Below are 25,752 nucleotides of genomic sequence, written 5' to 3'. Positions count from 1 at the left end.
ATTTTAATTGGACTATGACTCACAGAACAAGTCAAGCATGTTGAAAGCCAGACTAAGACATTCAGGGATAGTCCCCAGAACCCCCAGGGCTGGCAAACACCTTGGCTGCAGGGGAAGCCATCCGTTTCCTCAACTGGTCCAACAGACAAAATGTATTAATAATTATAGTTTGCAGTGCTTGTTAAAGCAGCTGGTGGAGGGAGAGCAGGTTGAGCTGCCTTTTCCTTGGGCTCCAAACAAATGAAACACCTCTTGTTTACTGCCACATCCTAGGCGCTGGTGCAAAGGCCTTCTCTGGATCTTTAGAAGTCGACCTTGAACATGGGTCCCCGCTGCCTCTGAGTGCTTATAGGTAAGTCCCGCCAGAAGGCAGGGGCGCACAGAGCCCCGCCTTCTCCAGACCTGACACCAGGCTTCCCCTGCTTCCCTGCCCCGAACCAGAGTCCCAGAGTCCTGGTAATTGGTCAGGCTAGTTGTGGTTTGAAGGTGTGGGGAGCCAGCTCCTGGGCTCCCATAAATGAAATGCAGCCTTCTCTTCTTCCTTCCAAGAGGGAGCAGCCACAGCCCTGGTTCAACACGGGTTAGACAGGTACCAGAAAGAACAAAGAACTCTGTGCCTGCTGATCTGGTTTGAAAGCTGCTTGTGCAAGTGGCCAGGGGAGGGCCACCTCCTTATTTCTCTGCCCAGCCCTCCTGCAGTTCAGCTGTCCTGAGGTGGCCGTGTGTGCTGGGATGAGGCCATTGGCCAATGAGGGTACTCTAATCTCAAGGATCAAGAGCAGGCCTGGAATCTAAAGGGCAGAATCTTTTCCTTCTTGTTCCAAACATGTGTGTGTGTGTGTAAAAGGAATTGAGAGCAGGGGTGGGGGTGGGACGTGATGAGGGAAGTCCTGCAGGGGAAAGAAGAGCATCTCCCACCCGCAATGGGAATGTCTCTGTCCTGTCTGTTTAACTCGCATTGGAGCTGGGCCGTGCACGAGTCTGAAGTCAGTGCTCCTCCACTAACAGAGAAAGAAGCTTTTGAAACAAATTGGCTCAGGCCTCAGTGATGGGAGGCAGAGGTGTTGTTAATAAAAGGAGCGAGATAGTAAAGTTGTCTTGTTTCACGTGGCCCAGGGACCTGGGAAGATGAACACTCGGGAGCTGGCTCTGGAGAGTGCAGACAGGACGACGGCAGATGGGGCTTTGCAGCTTTGTGCCTTTTTAGGAGGTCAAGCTCTATCTGCTCAGCGCCTTCTCCAAGAAGCAGGCTGGGGAGAGCAGCTCAAATGGCTGGATTGAGCACGGGATGGGGCGCAGAGCCCTGGCAGCCTTTTGGAGAAAGTCAGGACAAAAGCCAAGGCCAGGCCAGTCAAATAACAAGGGTTGTTTCAGCTTGTTAGATCAGCTCTGACCCCAGGACGCTGTGTTGAGAAGGATTCTGAGTCTCTATCATAGCGGTCTTTCCTGTTTCACCAAGGCTGTCTGGGGCTCGGGAGGTCCTCAAGCAGCAGACCACCCAGCTCATGGAGCTGTGCGTCTTTCCTCATCTCTGACATGCATGTGACCCTGGTCGCACAGAACTCTGATTCCTGGGATGGGGGACCCCTTTTGCTATAGGGCAGCCATACTTGGGCTGGGAAACAGGGGAAAGCCAGGGCTTGGAAGATTGAATCCAGATCTCTTCCTCGTCAATGGACAAAGAGCTGGTAGCTAAAAGTGGGGCCCCATCTCCGGAAACACTGGCAGGTTGGGGCAGTTTTTTGACCATTGCCCTGGGGGCAGGGGCTTATACAGTGGCGTATGCACTCCTCCCAGAAAGGCCAGAAGTCTAGAATGGAGGGTGGTCTCTGGACACCTGACCAGATGCGGTTGCTGACTGCCTTGCACAGAACCCGGGGGATTTGTTTGGGATGTTAAATGAACATCAGTTATGGTGGTACTGATATATGCTAGGTGTTCCATGAATATTAATTCACTTTCCCTTTCTTTAAAAAAAAATCCAGCAAAAATATACACAATGAGAAATTTACCATTTTAAACATTTTAAGTCTACAGTCAAGTGGCCTTAAGAACATTCACATTGTTGTACAACCATTACTACTGTCTGTCTCCAGAACTTTTTGATCTTCCCCAATAAAAATTCTGTCCGCATTAAACACTGCCTCCCAGCCCCCAGCAACCTCCATTCTACTTTCTGTCCCTATGATTCTGATTCTTCCAGGAACTTCATAGAAGTAGAATTACACAATATGTCCTTTTATGACTGGTTTATTTCACTTAGCATAGTGTGTGGGCTCCAATGAGTCCCACTAAACATCCATACCCTCCCTGGTTGGACCGTTCAGCAAAGCTGAAGGTTAACAGAAACACTGAGGGCTCTTCGAAAGGAAGAAGCCACTAAAGGACGTGGTATAATTGGAAGTTGTATGTGGAGCATAGTGGGGTGATGTGGCCTTGTAAGGGTTGTTTATACAAATTGACATGCACAGATCTATGTGTGAGTCTATATGTGTAGACTGGGCTCTATAGGAGTCTTGGTGTTTTCTCAGTAGCCGTGAACAGCACTGCCTTCCTGACTTGTCCCCTGGTCCCCGTGGTCCCATGGTGGGGAATGGGGGAAGGGGGCGGAGGGCAAGGTTAAGCTTTGCTCTGTCCTGGGAATATTGCTTGTTCCATCTAGGTTGTGACTTACATACTAATAGCTGTTTCTTGCTGTCCTCAATCTGGTAGTTTGGTCCTCCCCATGGGCTGCTTGCCCTACATGTAAGCACATTCTTCCTTGCTCTCTGCAATAGTTCAGACTTAAATACCACCCTTTGCAGAGAATGTGAATGCTAGGATGAGAAAGCACAGAGTTGTTGGTTATAACTAGTGATTAGACCACTTTCTCAGTCGTACCTGCCAACAGTAAGCCCTGTGTATGTGTTATACCCCACATATGGGGGCTGCTTCAATCTCCTCGGTAGAGACAGGCTTCAACTGCAGCTGCACTGGTTTTAAAATCAGATCAGTTTAGTGTGTGAGAGCACATTGTGTTACCGGGAAGCCAAAGTCACTGTGACACAGCTTGAACCACTTAACCTTTGAGTCATTGCAACAGGGATTGAACCATTGAAACTTGAGGTCACGGCAGCTTTCGTCTGATGGGTATTTTTCTGTTTTCAGTATATTTGAAAAAAAAAAAAACAGGAAAGGAAAAAAAGTCACACAAAGCCCTGTGTGAGGAGGACAAACCTTTCTTTCTGTTTATCTGTCTCTCTGAGGCTGGGACGAGATAAAGTGGAGCTCTCCAGAAGAGGCTTCTATGCACAGGCCAGCTCTGCTGTGGTCCTTGGGCTGCTCTTATTTTGTTGATAGTCCCATCCTAGCTGGCATTCCATTCCCAAGTTGGGGTCATTCCTCAACCTGTGGGATATTGCATGAGAATTCCCCACCAGCCCACATTATATCTTCCCTCCACTCTTTATTCTCCCTGGTCTCTGCCCTTAGGAAGTTTGCAGACACACAGGAGATCATTATGGTAATGGTGGAGATGAACACAGGAGTGCAGGAGAGCCAGATGGAGAGCCCAGCCCAGGGGAGGGGAGCAAGGCAGGCATTTAAAGGAGGTGGCGGGGCTGAGGGTCACAATAGAGAGCACTTCTCAACTCCTGATGCTTCCTACCATGTAGAGGAAGCTTTGGTAGTGTAACACTCCTAGTCTACTTCTGCCTTGTAGCTTAGAGGAAGAGGAATTCCTTACGTTTGGAAAGAGATACTGGGCTGCAGGGTTCAGATATGTCCTCTCCTTTTTTTTAGAGAATCAGACTGCAGAGAATGAAGGTCTTCTCTGCCTTTCCCTGCTGTCAATATTCCAGGGGCAAGACCCCCACATGGGGAGGTGTGCTCTGACATAGCACAGCCTGTTACTGGTGGGGGCAGGTCTATTTGAACCTGGTGATAGTGTCCAGAAGCCACTTGTTTGCAGATAACATAAGCCGCATTCTCTGAGATCTATTTTATTTGTTGTAAAGGCAATATTTCGGTTTCCATCTGCTTGGCTCGTTTGACTTATTTCTTAATGACTCAGAGCTTAGATAAAGAAGGGTGCCATTTGAGGGGCTATGTTGAATTCTAGTAGTGACAGTTCAGCCCCAAACCCTGATCATTTAAAGAGAAAGGAAGTTGAGAGCATGCTCTATTGTCAAAGTGGCTGCCTGTGAAGTATGTGGGGGTGCGCTGTGCAGACGCAGGGAACAGAAACCCAGAGCTCAGAGTGGAGAAGGATTAGCATGCAAAGACTGGAACATACCAGTGTGGCTGGTACATTGTGACCGAGAAAGGAATAATTGAGCAAATGCTCGAAAACTTACCCGACCAGACTGTACAGGTTTTGCAGGCTAAGGAAGAAGAGTTTGAATTTTATTCTAAAAGTGATGGTAAGTCAGTGAAGGTCTTGAAAGAGCAATGATACAGTCTTATTTACACTTCAAGTCATTCTTTGGGATGGTCTGTGGGCTGGGTAATGACAATAGAATTGAGATGAATCCTAAATCTGGCTTGATGCATGGATGGATGTGCCATTTACAGAGCTGGTGAAGACCAGGAGAAAATTATCCAGAAGGAGTACGGGGAAGGTAATTAAATTTCAGTTGTTCTGAGACTTCTCAGGGGCAATGTCAGATCAGCAGTTGGATATGGGCTCTGTAACTCAGAGGATCTGGAGGAACCCAATATTTAGAGGGGTGTGTGTGTGCATGTGCGCGTGCGTGTGTGTATACACACCGGAGACAAATGAAAACATCCCTAGCCAAGCTGTGTCGCCCTGCCTGGACACTCACTGACAAGGAACACTAGCAAAACACCATTTTTTTTTTTCAAGTTTTTATTTTTATTTAACAAGGTTTGGGGCTAGATAATACAGACACCATCCCTTGGAAAATTCTGTATAGAAAACCTAGCATTCTAAAGAACTATAACATGATTTTATTTGGGGGAAATGTTCATAACTTCCAGTATATTTTTTCTTCTCCACGCAATAACTAGTTGTCAATCATTTTCCTATTGAGGGCAAAGAATTCAGAAGAATTTTTTTTCATTACAATTGATGTCTTTTGCAAAAGGACCCCTTAATTAATGTTTATATGGGGCACATAGATTTTTCAAAGACATCTGGCCCTTCCTAACACACACAGCTGTGTTTGAGAGCCTGATTTTTCACCCAGCCAAAGGACCCCACAGGGATCCACTATTCAGCTCAACCTCTGCCTCTCCACATTTTTCATAATGGAGCCACTTTCCCGCAATGCTCCTGCTGGCTGAAACCCATTCATCTCCATGAAAGGGGCTGCAGATATTTAAAGTTCATTTCAGGAAGGTTTCATAATAAGAACTGGGGAAAATAACATAATCTCATTTTAAAACATTTCCTTCCTCTGTTCTGCTGATGGAATCAAACAATTCAGAGTTCCATCTGTCCTGTAACAGGTCCAGATTGCCTGATGTGGTTTTGAAGTTGTTTGTTTGCTTTGTTTCAGGGCACCTCTGGTGGGATTCCCTCCCCTCCGTGCTGTATTCAGACTGTGCCATTTGATCCTTGGATTTGCAATTCCAGGAGCAAAAATAATGAGCCAGCATTGTAGGAAAATGTCACTCACCCCCAAAATGGTCAGAATGCAGGGCTGGTGAGGGATGTCAGACTCTAAAAGGCAGGGTGGATTTTTGCTTAAATGAACATTTTTTCTCTCTCAAATTTTACTTATTTTTGGCTGTGTTGGGTCTTTATTGCTGCGAGGGCTTTTCTGTAGTTGGGAAGAGTTGGGGCTCATCTTTAGCTGTGCACGAGCTTTTCATTGCAGTGGTTTCTCTTGTTGTGCAGCACAGGCTCTTGGCATTCAGGCTTCAGTAGTTGCGCCTCCTGGGCTCTAGAGTGCATGCTCAGAAGTTGAGGTGCAGGGGCTTAGTTGCCCTGTGGCATGTGGGATCTTCCCGGGTCAGGGCTCAAACCTGCATCTCCTGCATTAGCAGGCAGATTTTTTACCACTGAGCCACCAGGAAAGCCCAAGGAACGTTTTTTAAATTAGCATGAAGACAATCATCAAACAACAGTAATAATAATCCAAATTGAGTCTATATGAAATGTGCTGACAGGCTGCATGGTATGTTCATCATTTTCCCTTCCCTAGGCCTCTGAACAACCAAGGCATTGTAAGGTACTACAAGCCTGACAGAGAGACCCTTTTCTGATGTGAGCTCAGTCCTGGATGAAGGTGGGATGGGACTACCTTCTACAGTTTTGCCTGACTCTTCCTTTCTTGAGTTTCTGACCTGTCCATTCCCTTTAACCTTGAGGGCTGGCAAACCTCTTCTGTAAAGGGCCGTGTCTTATTGGTTTAGGCAACTATAACAAAAATACCACAGACTGGTGACTTGTAAGGAGAAATTTGCTTCTTACAATTCTGGTTACCAGGACATTCAAGATCAGGGCACCAGCAGATTCAATGTCTGGTGCCTTCTATTGTAACTTCACGTAGTGTAACAGAGGGGCAGAGAGGTGAGGGAGCTCTCTGGGGTCTCTTTCATAAGGGCACTAATCCCCTTCATGAGAGCTCCACCCTCACCCCCAAAGGCTTTACATCCTAATACGATCACATTGGGTGTCAGGTTTCAACATAAGAATTTTGGAGAGATACAAGTATTCAGACCAATACAGGCCAGATGGTAAATATTTTAGGCCTTGCAGATCACGTATCTCTTTCACAATGACGCAGTTCTGTCTCATAGCATGAGAGCACTCCCAACGAAGGGTGATCCAACAAGATTATGGACGTTGAAATTCGAATTTCAGATATATTTCACATGTCATGAAATAGTATTCTTTTGATTTTTAGAAAACCATTTAAAAATGTAAAAGGCATTTTTGGCCCACGGGTTGTACAAAAACACATACAGGCTGTGGGAAGGACAGATTTGACCTGTGGGCTGTGGTTTGCCAACTCCTATTCAAGTTTGTTGCTTTTGTGCTAATATTCCTCCTGGCCACTAGGGGCACATGACTTTCTCTTCACACTGGTCAAGATTCCTTCTCTACAAAAGCAAGAATGAGACAGTTTCTATCAGACTGGAGTTAAAAGGTGGAAGGATCCTCCTTATTTTAATTTTTAACTCTCCTTTTTATCCTCGGTAATGTGGTGAGCCTCACCCTATCAGTTCAAGGCCCAAATAGAGCAAAAGGTTGATTTCCCCTGAGCATGGAGACTTCCTCCTGCCTGAAAGTCTTTGGACTAGGACATTTGCTTTTTTCCTGTCTTTAGACTCAAACTAAATCTTTGGCTCTTCCTGGATCCTAAGTCTACTGGACTTGAGACCAGACTACACCATCAGCTCCCCCTGGGATTGGAATTATACTCTCAGGTCTCTGGGTTTCCAGCTTGCTGTGTCATCCTTCAGGTATTAGGACTTACATGCCCCCAGAAACTCATGAACCTGTTTCTTATAATAGGTCTCTCTCTGTATACACATCCTACTTGTTCTGTTTCTTTGGAGAACCATAACTAATACAATCCCTTCCCATTCTAATTATCTGTAGCAATCTGATCTTTCAGTTCCTTGAAAGCACTGGGTCCCTTCCCACTGTGAGGACCCTCTCTCCCTCCTTCATGTCCTGGCTAAGACCTAATCTACCTCAGGCCTCAGCTTAAGCAATATTTCCTTAAGAAAGCCTGACCCCTTGGCATCTTCACTCCCACTGCTAGACCAGCTCTCTCTAAACTTCTTTCCTAATACTTACCATAATGTGAAGTGTTAGTTGCTAAGTTGTGTTCAACTCTTTGCAACCCTTTAAACTGTCCAGGTTTCTCTGTCCTTGAATTTTCAGCAAGAATACTGAAGTGGGTTGCCATTTCCTTTTCCAGGAGAGCCTCCTGATGCAGGGATCGAACACAAGTCTCCTGCATTGCAGGCATATTCCTTACCATCTGAACCACTAGGGAAGCCCAGTTCTTACCCTAACTGTGATGTAAATGTTTATTTGTGAATTTTCTTGTTTAATGTCCAGTGCCTTCCAGGGCACTTCCTAAGGGCAGGGACCACGCCTATTTTGTTCAACACTGTGGTCCCAGCACGTGGATGTGGCCATGCACGAATTGATTAAATGATTACGTGGATTCCTGTGCCCATGGCTGGTAGTGTTCTGGAACTGATTATGTTCTGCAGAAGACAACAAATGTGTCAGGGCAAGGTAAAGAAATAAACAACCTGCCTGCCTTCATCTGTATCAAGAAGTCTAGATCCTGAAGAGAAAGATGTTTTTTTTCCTTCTAGTTAGAAATATCACTATTACTCAGTCATTGTTAAGATGAAAATCAGTCTTATTAAGGCAACAAGGTATTTTCCGGTTGGATAATTTTATTTGTTGTGGTTTTTAAATTGTGTGTGTATAGCTAGGTGATAATACATGACTAAGAGTCAGGATAGATGAAATTTTAATGTTTGTTTCTTCAGTTTTATCCATCTTCCACTTTCTATAATGACTTCCATGTGGGGATAAACATGATTTATAACTCATGTTTTTAAGTTAAAAATGTATAAACTGTAGCTCCTCAGTCTGCCTCATTTGTTTCAGTTTACAGAGACTTCCTCTGAAACCAGGTTGTCCTTGATTACTGAGGCTTCCCTGGACAGAGGGCAAAATGGAACTGAACTCCCCGAGGCTGGGTTTCCCCCAGAAAGACTTTGCAATTCCCTCCTTCCATCTTTTCCGTCTACCTTCTTCCTCCCACACACCGACTTGACTGGTTTCCATCAGAGATTTGGAGTGGGATATTTCATTTATTCCCTTACTGTGTGCTAAGTTCTATTTACAGTTTTCCAAAGGACATAACATGAAATCAAAAGAAGAAAACATTTCCAAAATAGTGGTGAAGATTTTTATAATATTAAAAGTCACTCAGTCATGTCCAGCTCTTTGCAGACCCCATAGACTATAGCCTTCCAGGCTCCTCTGTCCATGGAATTCTCCAGACAATAATAATGGAGTGGGTTGCCATTCCCTTTTCCAGGGGATCTTCCCAACCCAGGGATTGAATCTGGGTCTGCTGCATTGCAGACAGATTCTTTACCATCTGAGCCATCAGAGATATTTTGATAATATGCAAGGCCATTAAATAATAAATCAGTTAACAGACTTGATTTTGCAAAAATTTTTATTCAAGTAAGATTGATTTACAATGTGTTAATTTCTGCAGTACAGCAAAGTGATTCAGTTATATATATCCTTTTTCTTATCCTTTCCATTATGGTTTATCTCAGAATATTGAATATATTTCCCTATGCTATACAGTAGGACCTTGTTGTTTATCCATCCTATATATTAATATGACAGGTTGCATCTGCTCATCCCAAATTCCCAATCCTTCCCCCCACCCCCTTGGCAAACACAAGCCTGTTCTCTATGGACAGACGTGTTTTTGAGTGTCTTCTTTGAGATCTGTGCTGTAGCAGACAGTCGAGAGATATAGAAGTACACAGTTATCTATTTGCTCCCCTATCTATCTGCCTTAAGCAATGTGGAAGATTGTGTTGGAACTGGAAAGCCCCATGTGCTGAAGTAGGGTGTGTCTGGAGGAAAGGAAAGGAGAAAGCCAGAATCATGTCCTCTGGTGTGAGCTGCTGCGTGCCTGAGTGCCCACACTTGAGAAGTGATACAGCCTCACTAAGCTCACCCCCCTACTGGGTTCCTTTTGCACGGCTGCCCTGAATGCTGTTTCTCTAAGTGTTTCATGGCCGACTCCCTCATCTTCTTCAAGCCCTTATGCAAATGTAACTGTCTCAATGAAACCGCATTATATGCTACATTCTGAATTTTGTATTTGGTGTCTCCCCCAAAATTATATGGTGAAACCCTAATCTACAATTGTGATAGGTTTAGGAGATGGGGGCCTTGGGAAGTGATGAGGTCATGAGGGTGGGGGCCTCATAAGTGGGATTGTTGTTTAGTTGCTCAGTCATGTCTTACTCTTTTGCAACCCCAGGCTATAGCCCACCAGGCTCCTCTGTCCATGGAATTTCCCAGGCAAGAACACTGGAGTGGGTTGCCATGCCCTCCTCCAGAGGATCTTCCCAACCCAGAGATTGAACCTGAGTCTCCTGCGTTGCAGGTGGATTCTTTACCACTGAGCCACTGGGGAAACCCCTATGAGTGGGATTATCACCCTTATAAAAGAGATATGTATTAGTTATGTTTGCACCCCTGCTCCCCACAGAATATCTGCTCTTTGAGGGCTTGTCTGTATTATTCATTGTTGTATCTTAAGTGCCCAGAAAAAGCACCCGCATAGGTACTCCATCGGTTTGTGTTGAACAAACACACGGCAGGGTCACGTACTCCTAGCTAATTTGCTTTTGTGTTCCTCTAGAACATCACTGTTTTGAAAGTGGTAAATAATTTACCTTCCAACACCTGTTCAGTTGATGCTTGTTCTTTTCATCTCCTAGTTTTTAAGTAGCTGAGAGGGAATCACCGAGGTGGTAACTTCATTGAGAATGGAAATGCTCCATTTGCAGGCTAGGAGCAAGTGAGTACTCTTTCTGGATGTATATGGCTTGGACTCCAGGTGCTAAAGACAAAGGATGAGCGGGGGCAGCAAGACGTAGGCTGGACTGGAATAGCTGGACCTTAGATCAGTCATAGGAAGCACCTTCCTGGCACGATGGCCCAGGGGCAGAGATGCATGATAAGACAGGGCATTGGTGAGCAGACCAGCTCCTGGATGATGGGGACCAAGGAGAAGCAGGAGGGAGGGCTGGATGCTGAGAAGCAGGAGGGAAAGCTGCGCAAAGAGCTTTGACATTTTGTGATGAGCCACAGTGAGACAGGGAGTGGTCCAAAGACAGCTTATTTTAGAAGAGACATGGAGTTACAGAAGCCAGCCTGCAAAGTGGAGTCAGAGAAGGTCAGAGCCATCTGCCTCTAAGTTATTACACATGAGAAAGCCAGAAAAAGGGGTAGTCGTACTGGGGTCACCTCAAAGAGATTTTGAAGGAAGCAACAGAAGTTCTCCCAATTTTTATTATGAAAAATTTCAAATGTACAGAGGCATTTGAAATATAGTGTATTACTATACATATATGTATATACACACATTGCCTGGACTCAGCAACTGAAACAACATAATTTAAAAAAATTTTTGTTTTATTTTTAATTGAAGGATAATTGCTTTACAGTATTGTGATGATTTCTGCCATACATCTACATGAATCATCCACGGGTATACACATGCCCCCTCCCTCATAGACGTCCCCCCCTCCCTCCCCATCCCACCCCTCTAGGAAACAACAGAATTTTAAGTGGGTTTTATTTCATTTACCAAGAGCCAACAAATGGGTTACAGTAGGGACACAGTATACACAGAAGAATATTTCTCCAGTTGTTGCATTAAGACCTTCGATTCAATATATGATCACATTGCCTCATTATAATTTCAATGAGTCAAGACTATAATACTACTTTTAGGAAACTTAGTTTTTGAATATGAACCTCTATGTGAAGTCACAAGTCATTAAATTAATGAGGAAGGCAATGTGATGCTGTTTGGTTCGGTGCATCTGTGATTGTAATTTCTGCCAGCAAAATATTTTTTAAATGTTCCTGTTAGCTGGGTTGAGATGGAAAATATTGTTTTGTTCTCCTCTAAAGAAAATAAAAGCTTGTGCAGTTATTTTTTATGCCAAACACTCTGAGGATAAAAGGCTCATTCATGCTTCAGTATTTTCGCCTCTCATGTAGGAAAATGAAAAAGTGAAAGAGTGAAGTATGAAGGTGAAAATACTGAGGAAAATGAGACTTAGCAACTTAACATGGAGGGTTTTTTTGTGTGTGTGTGGTTTTTAAAAATCAGGTTTCTTCCTTTCCCCAGTCTTCTGATTTAGGTTGTTTTTGTTGCTGTTTATCTGTGTGGTTTTTTTTTCCAGTCTTTTCATCTGAAAAGGGTTACTTTCTGTGCCCATCAATTCATAGGTCACCTTTGCCACCAGTTCTCTTGTGGGTGACTTGTTAAAGAGCCAGTTCAGTACTTTCAAACTAGTCTGGTGTATCTGTCTTAAAACCACAGATACTGGAGACTCACTGAGACTGAGGGTTTTTGAATTCTCTGTGTAATAAATCAAACTCCCCTGGAGGTGAGTCAAGGAAAACGGTGAGTTCTGAAACTGTAGGTTATCGAGTTACAGCGAGGACCTAGTGGGGAAGTTCCCACAGTGATCATTCTTAGTCCAGTGTCCTCCTCATTCTGCAGAGGGTGGGTCAGTGGTTTGGGGTACCACTGCTTCAGAATAGATTGCTGGGGCCACCCAGCCGATAGAGATGGATGGGTCCATGTGTTAAACATCCAGTCAGCGCTGAGGAGAGGGTGTGAGGGCGAGGAGGAAGTGGGTAATTTTGCTTTGTTCCCTGGGAAGAAGCTCCATCCTTCTCAGCAGTCAGCTGTATTTATTCGTCTGGCTCATGAAGACAGATGCTCTGTTCATTCCCCTCATTTTTTTTCTGCTTTTATTTTTAAAAAAATTTTATTGAAATATAGTTTACTTACAATGTTGTGTTAGTTTTAGGTGCACAGTGAAGTGATTCAGATAAATACATATGTATATATATTCTTTTCCATTATAGGATATTACAAGATATTGATCATAGTTCCCTGTGCTACCAGTAGGTCCTTGCTGGTTATTTATTTTATATGGAGCCGCGTGAATATTTTAATAAAAACTCCTGATTTATCCCTCCCTACCCTCTTTCCCCTTTGGTAATAAGTTTCTTTTTTGTTCTTTTCAAAAAGTTAATTAATTTTTGGCTGCCCTGGATCTTCACTGCCGTACATGGGCTTCTCTCCAGTTGTGGGGAGCAGAGGCTTCTCTCCAGTTGTGGTGAGCAGAGGCTTCTCTCTAATTGTGAGCAGAGGCTTCTCTCTAATTGTGGCGCGTGGGCTTCTCATTAGGTGGCTTCTCTTGTTGTGGAGCGTGGGCTCTAGACCACTGGCTCACTAGTTGTGGCTCGACAGCTTAGATGCCCTGAGACATGAGAATCTTTCCGGACCAGGCATCAAACTCGTGTCCCCTGCATTGGCAGGCGGATTCTTAACCATTGGACCACCAGGGAAGTCTGGTAACCATAAGGGTTTTTTTCTTCTATATTTGTAAGTTTATTTTTGTTTTGTAAGTTCATTTGCATTCCTCATTCTTTTAAAATCCATTTTTCACTTGCACAAGTAACCCATGAATATATTCTCATTGTAAGAGAAAATTCTTTACAGGTAATGACAAAAATCCCTCTGAATTCCCCACTCCCCAACCTACTTACTCCCCTAGACATAATTGCTAGTATCAGTTATGGTTTGGTATAAATGTCCAGATTTTCTTGTTTTCATTTGAGTGATCATATTTACATAGAGAAATATATAATTTAGTGGATGTATTTGCATGAACAATGTCATGTAGCCTTCTGCAACTTCAATTTGCAGTCAGTGATATATCTTTGAGATCTTGACATAAGACTATTGATGTGATCTTTTCCATATGAATTTACTTCATGTATTTATTTATTTATTTTTGCTGCTACAGTGTATTCCATGGATGTGCAAAGATTTAACTAGCATCTTTAATGATAGCTTTTTAAGTTGTTTCCTTTTTTTTTTTTTCAAATTTTAGACACTGCTGTAAGAAACATTCTTTGATTCTTTTGTGCATACACTTGAATAATGCTCTAGGACAGATGGAAACTGGGACAGACATCCACAAGTGAATTGCTGGCTGAAAGGCATGGGCATTTCATAAAGACAGATCCTGTCAAATTCCCACCCCCTAAAGTGTTATCGGTAGACTGCCAGTGTATGGAAGAGAATCTATTTCTCTACCTTAGCTATGGACAATCTTGAATTTTTACCACTCTGTTTTGCAAAGATGTAGTATCTCACTGTCATAATTAAAATCGGTGTTTTATGAGAATTAGTGGCCACTGAACACATTTATTGGCTATATGCTCTCCATCTTCTTGTTCCCTCATTAAGATGCCTTAGATGTTTCTTGTAACAAAACGTGCATAATTATGGGAAGATGTGTGTTATTTGAAGGGGTTGAAATGAGATGCTTCAATCTGGAACCCAGACCATCTCTACAGGTGCATTATCTGTGTGGGGTCTGGACTGTGGTGGCACCAGGGTTCTACCTGTGGTCTAAAAAGGTTTGGAAAGCTTGTAGTTATTAATTAGCAAATCTGATGACTTTTAAAGACAAAATTCTCTTTTCCTCTGGGGGCTTCGTGACACCAAGTCGGGTTTGATACTCACCCCTATCCTTTTACAAGGCCTGATTGTAAACTACAGTTAGCGGGTCAGCCGAGATGTTCTGGCCCCTGTTCATTCCCTTCTGAGTGGTTTTCACTCATCTAGAGAAATACCAAGGGCTTTGCTGGGGTCTCCTCCTCCCCGAGAGCAGATTTAAAGATTCTCCTGTTACCTTTGATCCTGTCACTTGTCAGGACTCCCTTTGTGCCCTTCACTCCTTGACTCCAATTCATGCGTGTTAACCTCATCGGGATCCTCCTCTTCCCCACCCCCACCCGTCACAACCGTCCTGGGGTCTACCTGAGGTCCCTTAGCCCAGTGGAAGGCTTCAGAGACACCTTGGACTTAAAGGCGTGGGTGGGGCTGCCAGAGACAGCTGTTCTGTTGTGTTCTTCTCACCTGTCCCCCTTCCTCTGCTTTGCTGACCTCTGCTGGCCACACCCTCACTGCTTGCCCTCTGCCCCCTCCTCCTCCAGCCCAGCTGTTTATCCACAGCTTCCTCCCTCCTGGCAGCAGTCTCATCCCACAGCCTGCTCTGCCGATCTCTTCCAAGAGACATGGGCAGCGTCTGCAACTGAACCCAAGATCCCTGGGAAACTCGACAGCCGCTCACCCCCACATGCTTTCTCCTGGCTCCCCACCCCGAAAATGCACTGCCATGGACCAGATGAACGCTTCAGTGGCCAGCCACTGGTATGTTTTCAAGTTCCCACCTGCTGTCATTTTGTCCTGAGCCTGTTTATCCAGGTGAATTCTGCTTACCTTAGAAGGTGAGGTCTTGAAAACAAGAGAGAGACCAGTTCTATGCAATTCCCTCTGCACAGAGCTTAGTGCAGAACCACAAGCACTTAGGTATTTAATAAATGCTTCCTGATGGTAGAATACTACAGGAAATCTTTTTATCTCAGACTTTCTTGGACTTATGAATTAGGTGGAAAGTAGGTGGAGTAAGGGTGAGATGGTGGTGATTCTGTTTTAAAACTTTTCCCAAGGCTCAAACTTCTAATTTGCATATACATGATTGCATAGAATGTCTGATTTGACAGACATTCTGATTGCCTGGTTCTGGAAAAGTGAAGTGTGTTCACTTTATGCCTTGCATTTCAAATGTGAAGCATATTCATGGGCTTCCCAGATGGCTCAGTGGTAAAGAATCCGACTGCCAATACAGGAGATTCAGGTTCAACCCCTGCAGAAAGAAACGGCAACCCAGTCCAATATTCTTGCCTGGAGAATCCCATGGACAGAGGAGCCTGGCGGGCTACAGTCTGTGGGGTTGCAAAGAGTCGGACACAACTGAGTGACTGAGCGCATACACACAAAACATGTTCAAAAAACCAAGTCACATTCAGTCCCCAAACGAGCTGCCGTACACAAATCTGAACAAACGTGAGTGAAGTCACCCCATTCTTGGCCTCGAGTGGGTGTACTTCTGCTTTGGAGACTTGTTGTACCAAAGCAAATAAAACAGGAAGGGCAGGCTGAGGAGGGAGGAGATGTGCTATACTCATATATGATTCATGTTACTGTGCAGCAGAAACCAGCACCACATGGTAAAGCAATTATACTCCAATTAAAAATAAAGTAAATTTACAAAATACAGAAAAAAGCCCCACGAAGGGCGAAGAGCATTGCCCTACCCTCCACCCCCCCCCCCACCCCCAGACTGTCTTAGGCAGCCAGGACACCTTCCTTTATGTCCGATTTTTCATTTTTAAATAATAAACTTCTGCAATTTAAAGAATTTTTTTAAATTTACACAAGTTAAAGTTTTAACTGTGACTCTTCTGTTGGGGAGGGATGTGGGTGTGTCTGTTGTATTGTTTAAAAACTAGATAAATTAGAGGAGTTCTATAGGCTCCGGGCTGCCCAGGTGGCAGTAGTGGTAGAATCCACCTGTGTTCTTCCCAGGTGGCAGAGCCCACCTGCCAATGCAGGAGAATTAAGAGATGTGGGTTCGATCCCTGGGCCAATAAGATCCCCTGGAGGAGGGCACAGCAACCCACTCCAGTATTCTTGCCTGGAGAATTCCATGGACAGAGGGTCCATGGGGTCGCAAAGAGTCAGACACGACTGAAGTGACGTAGCATGCACCCATAGGATTTGGAATCAAGAAAGCTAAGAGTTTTTGTTGTTTGTCTGTTCTAGTTTAGGTAACTTAACCTTTCTAAGTTTTGACTCTCTTACAATAAAACAGGTGTAACGTTTTTAAAAAAAGCCTGTGAGCAGACTGTTGTTATAATGGCTCTCATAGCTTTAAGTTTAAGGCATCATCAGAGTGTCACCCCAACAATTAACCTGGGCCTGTTTGATAAGACCTAGATCTGGGGCCTGATGCATTCTAATCTTGGCCTAACCCAGTGACTCACTATGTGACCAAGAGATGGTTGGTTTCCTTATTCAACTTTTAGAATTGTGAGATGGGAACCCTAACAGTGATTAGGTTACTGTCTGCCACCCTGATCTACTCAGAATAAAAAGCTGCTGCATGAGTGCAGAATAGAAAATGAGCTCTGTGTTGAAAGGACTTGCCCCCAGACCACATGTCACAGCTAAAAACAAGTGCTCAGGACTTCCTGCCTCATGGTCTAGTGCCCAGGCCAGATGTTTGGTGAGAGAGGAAGTAGAAGTGACCCACTCCAGAACTGTCTGCTCTCACAAGCTGCCAGTTGGCTTGGCATCAAGGGACTTTCCCGGTTACTTAGTGAAGATGGTTTCTGCTTGGCTCCATCCATGAACAGCCTTCTGGTGAGGACCAGGGACACTGCTGCCCAGGAGCTGGATGCTTGAGGGAGCTCGTGCCAGCCCCATAGCCCTGCTCAGCCTCTGTGTGTGTTTCTGAGGCCCCTGACTTCCTGGGCCTGTCATCAGAGCAAGGCACAGGGACCTCCAGGAAGGACCCCTTAGGCGGATGGGAAGGGGCAGGGTCCCACTTGAGCCTGTTGCAAACAGAGCTGGGATAGGAAATCCACCTGGAATTTCCTCACCTGGAAGGAGAGGGAGCAGAGAAGGGGAGGGAGAAGGTCTGCGTTGCTGAGGCCAGGAGAAAGAAAGTGCGCGCTCCTGTCTCTTTCAACTCAATCTTTATTTCAGAATTCTTTTCCTGTCTCTCTGTCCTGGGCTGTGTTTTCCACTCTCCTTTCTGATGTCCTGACTCTCAGCTTTGGTGCATGTAATCGGCTGTCAGCCTTGCCCTCTGTTTGTTTCCCACATTCGCCACATGGATCCAGGTGTTTTTTCGGTCTCTCTCTCTTTTTTTGCCTTCCTGCAGTTTCCAGAACACACTTTAGAGACAGCAGTCTTCTCAGGTATTGGGTAAAATCCCTTTTTTGACTTTTTCGTAAGACCATACTTTTCCTTCCTCCAAGAACTCTCCTAATCCCCCTCTGATTTCTCCCAGCCTCGCAGTTCATTTCCTCCCATGCTCACTTCTTCCTTTTCCTCCTTTCTCCTCACTGTCAGCTGTGTTTTGGTAACAGCCTTATGGAGACACAACTCACATATCATACCATTCTCCCACTTGAAATGTACAATTCAGGGACTTGCCTGGTCATCCAGAGGTTAAAACTTTGCCTTCCAGCGCAGGGGGTGCATGTTCGATCCCTGGTTGGTAGCTAAGATCCCACATGCCTGGAGGCCAAAACTCCAAAACATGAAACAGAAGCAATATTGTGACAAATTCAACACAGACTAAAAATGCTTCACATAGAAAAATAAAATCTTTTAAAAAATGGACGATTCGGTGGTTTTTCGTATAGTCGCAGAACTGCATACCCCTCACCCTTCAAAGAAACCCTGCACTCATCAGCAACCACTCCTCACGCCCCCCACCCCCAGCCCCTGGCAACCAGTATTCTGCTTTCTGTCTCTAAGAATTTGCCTGTTCTGGATACTTCATATAAATAGAATCACCATACAATATTTCATCTTTTGTGACTGGCTTCTTTCACTGAGCCTGGTGTTTCCAAGGTTCATGCATGTCATAGCACCTGTCAGTTCTTGTTCTTCTTAATTGCTGATACCCAGAAATTTCATGCATCCATGTAGCATGGATAAGGCTGGGGCAAGTGTCAGATGTGATAAGAGGAACATGCATCGTGAGGAAAAAAATGCAAAGCGATAGGTTATTGCAATACAGTGTGGAGCTTTGGCCAAAAATAATATTCAGTGCTAAAATCATATTCAGTCAGTTCAGTTCAGCCACTCAGTCTTGTCTGACTCTTTGCGACCCCATGAATCGCAGCACGCCAGGCCTCCCTGTCCATCACCAGCTCCCGGAGTTCACTCAAACTCACGTCCATCAAGTCAGTAATGCCATCCAGCCATCTCATCCTCTGTCATCCCCTTCTCCTCCTGCCCCCAGTCCCTCCCAGCGTCAGAGTCTTTTCCAATGAGTCAACTCTTCGCATGAGGTGGCCAAAGTACTGGAGTTTCAGCTTTAGCATCAGTCCTTCCAAAGAAATCCCAGGACTGCTCTTTAGAATGGATTGGTTGGATCTCCTTGCAGTCCAAGGGACTCTCAAGAGTCTTCTCCAACACCACAGTTCGAAAGCATCAATTCTTTGGCACTCAGCTTTCTTCACAGTCTAATTCTCACATCCATGCATGCCCACTGGGAAAACCATAGCCTTGACTAGATGGACCTTTGTTGGCAAAATAATGGGTCTGCTTTTGAATATGCTATCTAGGTTGGTCATAACTTTCCTTCCAAGGAGTAAGTGTCTTTTAATTTCATGGCTGCAGTCACCATCTGCAGTGATTTTGGAGCCCCCCAAAATAAAGTCTGACACTGTTTCCATATTAAGGATCATCAAATAATCCTGGCAGAAGACATGAAATAAATCTCCATAATTCAGGAAGGGCCCAGTCTAGAAAACTCCTTCCATGCACATCTCAAAGCTCCCAAACTCCCTCCTCTTATCCCTTTCTTCCTTTTTAACTCTGCTCTGTCTATACAAAGCAGCAGCACCACCCTGCTTGGAACAGTGTGCCCGTGAGGTTGGTCCTTGTGCCTGGGAACTTCAGTTCAGTCTTGGTCAAGAAAGAGGGATGTGCTTTCTTTACTGGGAATTTGGAAGGGCTCACATGAGAAAACACTAGTCAATAGATAGGTTGAATTGGCTTCTTATGGTAACAAAAGATGTTATTGACTCAGGAGGAGATGAAAATGGCCCAAGATATAGATGGGCAACAACTTAAAGATTAATTGGTATTGGGGTCTGATGTCATAACTAGTCACTCAAGAGCCAGCAGGCTCAGGATCAGGAAGTAAATGTTGGTAGGTAGGGGTGGAGGGAATCGAGGAAATGGTGTCTTGAATTTTCTTCATTTTCAGGGCAGAGGTCGGAAGCCATTCTTGCAGGCCCCAGTGCAGCTGTTGTAAATGGGAACAGCCTCCGGTGCAGCTGTGGTAAACAGGGAGAGCTGGCCACGTTTAAAGCTGAGGAGTAGATCCACTGGTGTTAATATGAACCAGAAGCTGAGAAGCTGAGAATGGGATAGAGGGGCAGGATGGAAAAGTGCTCCTCTTGCAAAAATAGCTCAGAAATTATATTCAGTTCAGTTCAGTTCAGTCGCTCAGTTGTGTCCAACTCTTTGCAACCCCCATGAATCACAGCACCCCAGACCTCCCTGTCCATCACTTAATCATAACAAAATCCAATCAATTTAAATTTCAAAAACTTGATCCATGTGGCTCTAAAACATTAATATAGAAAGAGAGAGAAAGACCATTTTAAAGTTCTGAGAAGGCTGACGTTAGGATATTTTGAGGTTGGATTGGAAAGAAAGCAGCAAAGTCAAGGTGTGGTTTGCCATGCTCCACTGGCAGGTGATGCTGCTGCTGCAAACTCTGAAATCCTGAGGCTCAAGACCATCCCAAAGGTCCTCATCCGCCTGCCACGTTCTCTAAAGAGCCCAAGTGCTGTTGCTCATGCCCTGGAGTTTGACAGAGTTCACAGTGACAGTTCTTTTATTCGTAGTCTCCTGTGAGCCCCGAGAGGGCAATGGCACCCCACTCCAGTACTCTCGCCTGGAGAATCCCATGGATGGAGGAGCCTGGTAGGCTGCAGTCCATGGGATCGCTACAAGTCGGACACAACTGAGCGACTTCACTTTCATTTTTCCTTTCACACATTGGAGAAGGAAATGGCAACCCACTCCAGTGTTCTTGCCTGGAGAATCCCAGGGACAGGGGAGCCTGGTGGGCTGCCGTCTATGGGGTCGCACAGAGTCGAACATGACTGAAGCGACTTAGCAGCAGCAGCAGCCTGTGAGCCCAGGACCCGCGTGTGCATCCCCAGAAGTGGGCAGGAACAGGGATGCTCCCCACCACCACATAGTGTTCTGAATCCCTTCACTCCCTTAAAGAGGGAGCGGGCAGGCATTAGTGCTGCTGACAGTGGGAGTCAGCTGGGTGGAGGGCGGACAGAGCCTTGAATAAAATAATCATGGTCCTGCCTGTGAACCGAATGTGCCTCCGCCTCCGCTCCACAATTTACGTGTTGAAAGCTTGACCTTCAGGGTGATGTGTGGCCTCTGGGAGGTGATTAGGTCATGGATTAGTGTCTAGAGACCCCAGAGAACTCCCTTACCCCTTCCACCTTGTGAGGATGCAGCAAGCAGACAGCTGTCCGTAAATAAGAAAGTGAGTCCTTACTTACCACTGCCTTAAAATTTTTTTAATTTTCTATACAATTTTTTAAAATTACTTTACATTTATTACACAATATTAGCTCTACTCCCTGCGTTATATAACACATCCTTGAGCCTATCTTACGCCCAGTAGTTTGCCTGTCCTGCTCTCACCCTCATATTGCCGCTCCCCACGTTCCCAGTGATAACTACGAGTTTGTTTTCCGTATCTGTGACTTTGCTTCTTTTTTTTGTTATGATCACTAAGTTTTTATTCTTTATTTTTGGTTTCACATATAAGTGATAGTATGTGGTGGTAGTCTTTCTCCATCTGACTTATTTCACTCAGCATAATGCCTTCTAAGTCCATCCATGTTGCTGCAAGTGGAAAAATTTCTTTCTTCCTTTTTTTTTAATGGCTGACTAGTATTCATTGTGTATATGTACACACACATCTTCTTTTGGAGAAGAAAATGACAACCCACTCCAGTATTCTTGCATGGGAAAGCCCATGGACAGAGGAGCCTGGTGGGCTACAGTCTATGGGGTTGCAAAGAGTTAGACACAACTTAGAGACTAAACAGCAACAACGGAGACATACTCTTTAACTGCCCATTTGTTGATGGACTCTTAGATTACTTCTATACCTTGGCAATTGTAAATAATGTGGCTGTGAACGTTTGGTACATGTCTTTTTAAATTACTTTTTTCCCCCAGATATATACCCAGGAGTAAACTTGCTGGCTCATATGGTAGTTCTAGGGCTTCTCTCGTGGCCCCGCTGGTAAAGAATTCCCCTGCAATGAGGGAGACCTGGGTTCGATCCCTGGGTTGGGAAGATCCCCTGGAGGTGGGAAAGTCTACCCACTCTAGTATTCTGGCCTGGAGAATTCCATGGGCTGTATAGTCCATGGGATCGCAAAGACTTGGACACAGCTGAGCGACTTTCACTTTAGCAGCTGCCTGCCTAGCTCAGTCAGTAGAACATCTTAATCTCAGGGTCATGGGTTCAAGCCCCATTTCGGGCTTCTCTGGTGGCTCAGATGGTAAAGAATCTGCCTGAAATGCAGGCGACCCAAGTTTGATCCCTGGGTCTGGAAGATCCCCTGGAAGAAGAAATGGCAACCCACTCCAGTATTCTTGCCTGAAGAATTCCATGGACAGAGGAGCCTGGTGGGCTACAGTCCATGGGGTCGCAAAGAGTCAGACACGACTGAGCGACTAACACTACTACATATGGTAGTTCTATTTTTAGTTTTTAAAGAAGTCTTCTTACTGTTTTCCACAGTGGCTGCTCCAATTTACATTTCTATCAAAAGTATATGAGGGTTCCTTTTTCTCGCCAATATTTGTCATTTGTGTCCTTTTTGATAATAGCCATTCTGACAGATGTGGACTAACATCTCATATCTCATTGTGGTTTTGATTTGCATTTCCCTGATGATTAGCCATGTTGAGCATCTCTTCAAATGTGTCTGTTGGGCATCTGCATTTCCTCTTTAGGAAAATGTCTGTTCAGTTCTGCCCATTAAAAAAATTTTTTTCTGCCAATTTTTAAATTGAATTGTTTGGGGGTTTTTTTGATGTTGATTTATATGAACTGTTTATATATGTTTGATGAAAGTGAAAAGTGAAAGTATAGTCACTCAGTCGAGTCCAACTCTTTGCAACCCCATGGAGTGTAGCCTACCAGGCTCCTATGTTTGATATTGAATCACTTGTCATTGGCAAACATTTTCTCCCATTCAGTAGGTTGTCTTTTTGTTTTGTTAGTGGTTTCCTTTGCTGGGCAAGAGCTTTTAAGTTTAATTGGGTCCCATTTGCTTATTTTTGCTTTTATTTTCTAAGGTGTAAAAGATAGATCTTAAAAGATACTGCTGTGATTGTGGCAAAGAGTGTTCTGTCTGTTTTCTTCTTGGAGTTTTATAGTATCCAGTCTTACATTTTAGGTCTTTAATCTGTTTTGAGTTTATTTCTGTATATGGTGGTAGAGAGTGTTCTAATTTCATTCCTTTACATGCCGCTGTCCAGTTTTCCCAGCACCACTTATTGAAGAGACTCTTTTTTGCATTGTGTATTCTTGCCTCCTTTGTCATAGATGAGTTGACCACAAGTGGGATTTACTTCTGGGCTCTCTACTCTCCTCCACTGATCCACGTGTCTGTTTTGTGCCAGTACCATGCTATTTTGATTACTGTGGCTTTTGAGACTACTGAAGTCAGGGAGTTTGTGAATTTGCAGATGTCTTGACCTTGGATTTCCCAGCCTCTAGAACTGTGAGAAGTAAATGCCTGTTGTCTATAAGATCCCAGGTTATGGTGTTCTGTCACAGCAGCTGGTATGGACTAAGACAGGTGTGCTCATGCAGTTTGGAGTGTATGGCAGCGACAGGCATTAAATACATCTTTCGCTATAATTGCAGGAAGGGCTATAAAGACGCTAAAGGGAAGGTGTACTCAAAGACTGAAGGAGAGAGTGTACTCTGTGGGCCCCTCCCTGAATTGGAAAATTGCTCTTCCCCTGTTCGGAGCCAGACTTTGTTTCTGGATCAGCTCGCTGGTGCCTGGGTCTTTCTTCCTTTTCAATGAGTTCCCAGTCCTCTTGCAAGTAAAATTCTTTCAGGCCACCCCAACATTTCCCCAAATCTGCCCAGGTATATTCCCCCGCAGGACAAGGTTACAGTCTGAACTCAAGCGGAGGTCCCTATTGTGTGACAGGAATTTTAAAAGTTTTCTGGTTCTTTTATTTTTAAATTATGGTTTAAAAAATACATAACATGAAAGTTGTCATCTTAACCATTTTTATATACATGGTTCAGTAGCATTCCCTGGGCTTCCCTGGTGGCTCAGCTGGTAAAGAATCTACCTGCAATTCAGGAGACTTGGGTTCAATTCCTGGGTTGGGAAGATCCCCTGGAAAAGGGAAAGGTAACCCACTCTAGTATTCTGGCCTGGAGAATTCCATGGACTATATAGTCCATGGGGTGGCAAAGAGTCGAACATGACTGAGCAACTGTTACTTTCAGTAGCATTAAGTACATTCATATTGTTGTACAACCATCACCACCATTTATCTCCAGAATTTTTCCATCTTTTCAAGTGGAAACTCTGCGCTCATTAAGTAAAACCCCATATTCCTCTTCCCCCAGCCCCTGGTAACACCATTCTACTGTCTATCCCTATGTATTTGACTATTCTAAGAACTTATATGGTAAAATCATGTATATTTATCTTTCTGTGTCTTATTTCACTTGCCATAGTGCTTTCAAGGTTCATCTATGTTGTAGCACGTGTCAGAAGTGTGTGTGTGCATATGTGCTTAAGCCATCATGCCAAGGTTTTATTGTTCTTTGTAGCCTCTGTTGCAGGCAGTAAGTCTCACTTCAATCTTATTCTGCATACAAACTGAGAAGACTCATGGTAGGAAGGCTTTCTGGTGAGGACAGAGCCCATAGAATAAACCCTCCACTCTTATGCACCTGTGACAGGTACGTTTCTTTATGTGTCAGTTTCCACAGAGAATTGAGGTACTTTCAGGCATTGCTGGCAAGAGTTCAAAGCAGCTTAACAACTAAGGAGGAGGACCTTGTAATATTTAACAAACATCAATGGGTCTCACTAAACTGAAATGAAGGTGTCAGAAGGTCTGCATGCCCTTTGATCCAGCAACTCAGCTTAGACTAATTTATTCTGAAGAAACAACCTCCCAGATGCAAAATGCCACATGAAAAACGTTAGTGATTGTGGAATTTTTTATAATAGTGAAACCCTGAAGGCACAACCAAGGTTCTTGTCCATAAGAGGCTGGTTGAATCCATCATGGAGCAGTCATGTTATGGAGTATTGTGCAGCTACATAAAAGAATGACTGAATCTGTATGAACTGATGTGTAAGGATTTATAAGCTATATCATTAAGTGAAAAAGCAATGTGGAAAAGAATGTATAAAGCATGTTTGGTTTTTTTTCCCATAAAGCATGTTACCATTTATGTAAAAAAAAAAAGTTTGTGGGGAGATAAGTATGTGTGTGTTTGCTTGTTTCCACCAGAATCACAGGATAGGTAAACCAGACACAAATGAAGATGATCACCTATAGAGCATAGGTGTGAATGGAGTGGAAGGAATACAGATGAGAGTAACAGTTTTCACTTCTTTGAGGTTATAAGTATTTAACAAACTAAATTAAATCTAAGTGGAATTTTTAAAAAACCCTTGAAGCTGAATGCAAACAGAAATAAAAGGATCTATGTGGTTATAGCAAATTGATGGTGTAACAACACAGATAAGAACTACGTGTAACTTTTGAACCTCGTGTTCTGATTTGTGCTCCTGCTCAGTTGCTCAGTCGTGTCTGGCTCCTTATGACTCCATGGGCCGTACATGGAGCTCCCCAGGCGAGAATACTGGAGTGGGTTGCCATTTCCTTCTCCAGGGGATCTTCCGGACCCAAGAATCAAACTCAGGTCTCCTTCACTGGCAGGTGGTTCTTTATCACAGAGCCACCAAGGAAGCCCCATGCTCTGACTAGTGGGGTATGCTCTACGAGGAGAAGACCTGCAAGAAGTTAATGAGTTAGGCTAGTAACTGAGAGCAGTGTTGGGGTCATCATGTGAACCTCTCCTGTGCATGTTGTAGGGTACAGCAAATGAATCAATGTACTAATTATGTGGGGGTGACCTAAGGCTCTCATTGTAGTGGGGGAGAAGTAACATAGAATGGAGGTAAATATGGAATGGTAAAATGATCCTGCATGAGAGATGGAGGTATCAGTAGGCATTCATGGTGTTCCAGTTCGATCCACTGTTAAAGACAAAGGGGAATATTAA

The 25,752-nt window shown here is 44.3% G+C and overlaps 1 protein-coding gene across 1 annotated transcript in view; it reads left to right on the top strand.

Annotated features, from left to right (window-relative positions):
• The window catches only part of USP6NL (USP6 N-terminal like), a 198,353-nt gene continuing 172,854 nt past the window's right edge, over positions 254-25,752 (top strand). The window contains exon 1 of the mRNA XM_018057001.1: positions 254-352. The gene's annotated coding sequence lies outside the window, so the exon portion shown is untranslated. The remainder of the gene's footprint in view (positions 353-25,752) is intronic.

The sequence above is a fragment of the Capra hircus genome, chromosome 13 (assembly GCF_001704415.2).
Source record: "Capra hircus breed San Clemente chromosome 13, ASM170441v1, whole genome shotgun sequence".
Lineage (NCBI taxonomy): Eukaryota > Metazoa > Chordata > Mammalia > Artiodactyla > Bovidae > Capra > Capra hircus.
The sequence above is the reverse complement of the archived record's forward strand: the minus strand, read 5'-3'. Positions and strand labels throughout refer to the sequence as shown.